Source organism: Ursus arctos, unplaced genomic scaffold (genome assembly GCF_023065955.2).
Source record: "Ursus arctos isolate Adak ecotype North America unplaced genomic scaffold, UrsArc2.0 scaffold_6, whole genome shotgun sequence".
NCBI classification, from domain to species: Eukaryota; Metazoa; Chordata; class Mammalia; order Carnivora; family Ursidae; genus Ursus; species Ursus arctos.
Window position 1 is genome coordinate 32156592 of NW_026623078.1, and position 6462 is coordinate 32163053.

Consider the following 6462-nt stretch of genomic DNA (forward strand, 5'->3'; position numbering starts at 1 on the left):
TAATCTTTACCACTTAGATGAAATAGACAAATACCTTGAAAAATAGAAATTATTAGCAGTGACTCAAAAAAGCAATAAAAATGCTGAATAACCATAAAAGTACTTTAAAAACTGAGTTTGTAATTGAAAAGTTGCACAAAGAATATCCTAGCCCTAAATGGCTTTACTGAAAAATTCTAACAAACATTTAAGAAGAAAATTATACTACCCCTACACAATCTCTTCAAGAAAGTGAAGGAACACTTCACAACTCAATTTTAGAGGCCATTATCATCCTGATATAAAAACCAGAACCCCCATATATAGTCATATATAGTCTATTTAGATAGATAGATAGATGATAGATAGATAGATAGATGATAGATAGATAGATAGATAGATAGATAGATAGATAGATGATAGATAGATGATAGATAGATAGATAGATAGATAGATAGATGATAGATAGATAGATAGATAGATGAAAACTACGAAACAACATCCCTCACGTACATTAGCAATAAAAATCTTTAATAACATCAGAGCAAGTAAATTTAAGGATACATAAAAGTATAATACATCATGACCACATGGACTAATCCCATGAATCAAAGGTTGGTTTAAGGCTCAAAACTCAATCAATACATGATTTTGACCATAATAGATAACATAACATAATTAAAAAAAAAGAAAGAAAAATGTATGATTATCTCAAGGGAAGCAGAAAAAGAATTTGACAAAATTCAATACCAGTTCATGATAAAAACTGTCCACAAGCAAGGGTAGAAAGACAATCTCAGTTTGATAAAGGGCATATTAATTATGAAAGATAATGATTTCCCCTAAGACCCCAAATTAGCCAAAGATGTTCCCTCTCATACTCTATTTGACATTATATCAAAAGGTCTAACCAGTGCAGTAATTAAATAGATAGATGATAGATAGATAGATAGATGATAGATGATAGATAGATAGATAGATAGATAGATAAAATATTTACAGATTGGAATGGAAGAAAAATTGCTTTTATTCAAAGATGAAATGAACATGTATATTGAAAACTGGATAGATCAACAAAAACTGTTCTAACTAGTAAGTGAGGTTAGCAAGTACACAGGATAAGAGCTCAATATAAAAAGTCAATTACATTTCTTTATGCTAGCAACAAACAAATGAAAAATAAAAATTTAGAATGCCACTCACAAAAGCATAGAAAGCGTGACATATTTAGAAGTGAATTTAACAAAAAATCTAAAAACTACAGATGGCTGAAACTAAAGAAGATATAATGAATGAGGAGACAGACCATCTTGTTGGTGGGAGGTCACATTATGGTTTAGATGTTCATTTCTCCCCAGGCTGATCTACAGAGTCAAGGCAATTACATTTAAAATCCTAGCACATTTGTCTGCAACAAATGAAAAGGTACTTCTAAAATTTATATTGAAAGGCAAGGAAGAATTGCCAAAATGATTTAAACAAAAAGACATAGTTGGAGAATTTCCTATATATGATTCCAAGGTTTACTGTTAAGTTAGACTGACACCGGAGTGAATAAGGATCAATGGAACTATTAGAATAGTGTGTCCGGAAATAGACCCACACATGTATGGCCAAGTGATTTTCCACAAAGGTGCTAAGGTAATATGATGGAGAAAGATGAAGAAAGAATAATCTTTTCAAAAAATGGTTAAATAATGTGATATCCAGATGGACACAAAGCAACCTCAAACATACACACAAAGTTGACATAAACAAACACCATACACAAAGTTAACGTAAAGTGTATTACAGGCATGAAAGTGAAACTAAAGACTGACGATAACGCATGGTGGACATGTGACAATAACACATGTTAGGACACAGAGCAACTGGAACTCTTGTGTAATGCTGGGATCATAAAAACTGAAAAACTTTGAAAAACTGTTGAGCAGTTTCTTAAAGTCAAACATACATTTAGCATATGATCTAGCAATGCCATTCCTACATATTTAACAAAGGCAATAAAAACACAGGTTTATAAAAAACTTGTACAAAAAAATTTAGAGCACTTCTATTCATAACAGTCCCCAACTAGAAGCAGTACAAACATGGTGGATGGATAGAGAAGTTTTGGTACAGTCATATAATGGAACACGGGTCAGCAGTAAGTCCTCTGATACATACAACATGGGACATTTCAAAGTATGCTGAATAAAAAAAGTCAGACACGGAAGAGCACCTTCTGTAGTGTTAGACTTACCTGAAATTCTAGAGTAGGCAAAATTAATCTGTGAAAGAAAACAGATCATCCCTGGGTTTGGGGATGTCTTCGTCCATTAGGGCTGCTATAACAAAAAAAAAAAAAAAAAAAAAAAAGTAGGGGCGCCTGGGTGGCACAGCGGTTAAATGTCTGCCTTCGGCTCAGGGCGTAATCCCGGCGTTATGGGATCGAGCCCCGCATCAGGCTCCTCTGCTATGAGCCCGCTTCTTCCTGTCCCACTCCCCCTGCTTGTGTTCCCTCTCTTGCTGGCTGTCTCTATCTCTGTCGAATAAATAAAATCTTAAAAAAAAAAAAAAAAAAAAAAAAACCGTAGACCTGGATGGGTTAAAAACAACAGAAATTTATTTCTCGAAGTTCTGGACATGAGGAAGTCCTAAATTAAGACACTGGCAGGGCCTGGTGAGAACCTGCTTCCTGGATCATGGACAGTGACCTTCTCAGACGGTAAAGGGTGTGAGGGAGTTCTCAGGGGTCTCTTTTATAAGGACACTAATCCCGTTAATGAGGACTCCGCCCTCCTAATCTAATCACTTGCAAAGGCCCCACCTCCTAACACCGTCTCATTGGGGATTAGGTTTCAACATAAGAATTTTAGGGGGACACAAACATTCAGCCTATAGCAGTGGGAGCCAACGAGGAAGGGACCATAGCGGAATTTAGGGGAACTTTTAGGAATGCTTTTTATCTTGATTTAATAGGGTAATTACTTGGCATATATATATTTTTTGTCAAAACTCATCAAACTGAACACTTATTTTGGTCAATTATGCCTAGATAGAATTGCTTTTCAAAGTTGCAGAAACTGTTTTGTGCGATACAGTAACGTAATACCTACAACAGTCTGACCATCAGGAACAATTCTTAAGAAGTGAAATAGAGGGTTTTTAAATAAATGTCTGTTACAAACACTTTTTGAGAGTTTAAGTAAAATACATTTGAACTCAAATTTTAAAGTGTTTAATTAAATAGGGGAACAAAGCTACTATTTACTGGTTGTATATTATCTGGAGAATTATTTCCATATTTTCTTTAACTAGTCTTTTTCCTACTTTACATGTGAAAAATTGAGACTCAATGATGCTAAAAATATTGACCAAGACATCCATCTCGTAAAGTGACAAAGCTGCTAACCCAGCCGAATCTATCTGATTCCACAAATCATTCTTTCTGTAACTCCATGTTGAATTCATTTATGGAGACTTAGAATCTTTATGAATATTCTCTGTACTATGAAGTGATGTTTTGAGTTCCCAGAATTTCTATGAGACACTTGGGTGGTGGCCATAGTTTTAGAAATATTTAACATAACATTTTCTTCTACTTCACTCTGGAGGTTTTTCCTGTTTGCCCAGAATTTTGAGTTATTCTAAATTTCAACACTAAACCTCACTAATTTGGATCCAAGAGAATGGCTGGGATAAATGAGTGAAAAGCCCAAATTATAAGATATTCTTGAAGAAATATAGCTTCATCACTTTTAGGTAGAGAGAGTAACTTGAACTGTCCTAGTCAAGGCCAACAAATAGAAGTTCTGTGGTTGAACAGTTTAGAATGATTTCCAATTAACATACCAAAGCACTCTTCAAAATGCTGTTGATTGAAGCTTGTATTGTGGATCCCTTTCATGTAAAATACATTAGAACGTTCTATTTAGTTTATATCCCTAACTTGATAGATATTTTCACTTTATACCTGATTATTTTCTGTAATCCTTTTATGGAGAATAAAAAGAATAACATAAAATAAGTAAATAAACCTCTCTTAGAAATGCTCAACAAATGTCAAATTAGGAAAAGCAAAAATGGAGAGGTTTGGCTGCAGTAAAAGTTGTTTTTTTGGGTTTTTTTGTTGTTGTTTTAAAATCAGAGGTAGTTATTAAAATGTCTAAAATCTAGAGTGATGCCAAAAGGCAGGTATGAAAGTTAGCCCCTTTGGAGTTGAAAGAGAATTCATATGTATGACAAGTTCCAAGGATTCCTCTTGCAAGAGAAAATATTTGCAGTAGGGGACAGGAAAGCCTTTTTTATATTAATTTCTTGAGCTGCTTGTAGCCAGAACCATCCCCTCCACTGTTCCCTGTCACTTTTGGAGGTCTTTGAGCCAAGCCCAAGCTGCACGCCTGTCCCAACAGCGGTGTTTTCTCTTCAAAGGACCATTGCTACAGCCTCTCAGTTCTGTGCAGGAATTGAAAAGCCTTTGAAATCGGTGCAGGCTCACTGCACAGCTAGTAATAAGCATTAGAGAAAAACACGCAGCTCATTTGTTTAAAAGTTCATTCGCTTCAGTGTGATTTAGACAGATGTGAGGTGGGTTTTGCTTAGTGCTGCTCAGCCCCATGGCAAAGTAGAGCCAGGTCTCCTTTCAAAGAGTTCCTCAGTCCCTGCCCATTGCTGAGCTTCTGCAACAATGGGGCTTTGAAAGGGGAAGAAAAAAAAAAAAGGAAAAGAAAAAGAAAGAAAGAGAAAAAGAGAAAGAGATGACACCAGTGGGAGAGGCTGACAGCTCAGTCCAAACTCAAACAGCCCTTCTGGTGTCCAGGACAGAGGTGCACATCTGAAGGTGGGCTGAGGTCTGGGTTCAGAACAGCCCAAAGAATTAATTTAAAAGAATTTCCCCGCCCATTCCCTGTAAAGGCAGCAGCAGCGGCTCTGGTGAAATAACTTCCCAGATCACAGGGCACTTAGCCATGTAGATTCTGCCGTATTCCCCCGGAATCCTCTTTCTGGGAAATCAATCGGAGAAAGAGTGGATTCTGGGGTTATTTTCTACCAGGCACAAATAACAAATAAAAACCATCGATGTTGCTCATTGAAGAGGGGATCTGAACAATCAACACACATTACTAGTGACAGTTTATTTCCTCCAGAAACAATGCTCTTTGCAAAGAGGCGTGTGTTCATTAGTCATGATGCGTGCAAAGTAACAGTCATGTTGAGATGTGGAGCATTCCTCGCAATCAAGATATGTTTCTGCTAACCTACACAGACATATTGATAGTGTTGAGGTATGATGCTAATTCCACAAGCAAATGGATCTATTGTTATGATCTTGCTGAAAGCTTAGAAATTGCTTTTATATTTAAAACCTTATTTTGAGAGCTGTCAGGCTGCAGATAATACAAATCCGGTGGTTAAAGTGTGCCAGCGATTTTTCAAGTCGATCTGAACAGGTACAAATGATAAAATATAATGTTTATAATATGGGTTTGATGTATTTAAAAGCACATTTCTAGGTCATCTTTTTAAACTGCACTAAATTTGTGTGCACAATTAGAGCAATTGTACAATTTAGCTGCTTGTAAGCTAAAATACAACTTCAAAGAAATGAGAAGGCTAATTAGAAATGGGACCATGGGAAGACAATAATTTAATTAGGACTGAAATTACCACATGCCTATAATTAGGCAGTTGTGTGATAATGTGGGGGTGGCTAAGTCCAGTGAGAATTTAGTCATCCACCGAAACACTTTGTTAAGTGGATAGAATTTGAAACTTATCTTGAAGACTCAGTGAAACAGAATTGTGCTCTGTAGAATGAGAAGGCTCTGCGTGTAGAGTAGAAGTAGGAGAGCAGGCTTAGAGCTGTATGAACTTGAGTTCGAATCCTGTCCAGGTTATCTGCTTGCTCAACAACCTGGAGCAACAAGTAACCGACTGCAAGACGAATTGCTGAGAGAGCAGACTATGAGAGAGTCTGGCATTCAGGATATTTATGGACTTGTGGCCTTGGAACCAACACCCGTGGACAAGAGGGGAAGAGAAGCCAGAGTGAGCAGAAGGGAAAAAGTTGAATTGGGATGTTTGACTAAAGCCCTATAGAACTCTGGAGCTCAAACAACTCTTCAGTGATGGTCAGGTCTTGATATTTCAGTGTCGACCAGTCATTGGATGAGGGCCACTGAGGAAAGGGGTCTAACCTTGCATGAACTATTCTCCACAACTGAAAGAATCCCTGGAGGACTCACAGCTGAAGGCTGTCTGCTAATGGCACTCTCTACAGCAGGGGATCTGGGCAGTGTGTGACAATGTCCACCAGGGTAATATCTCTAAGCCACAGTTAGTTCCCTATAAAATGGAACTACATGTTTATACCTACAACTCAGAGGTTTGTCCTATTGGGTGGTGTCTAATACATGGTTGCCATTGCTATAGATTTCAAAGTGGACGTTGTCTTTTGAGTTGCAGACTAGGAAATCCTACAATTGATGACATAAAATAACA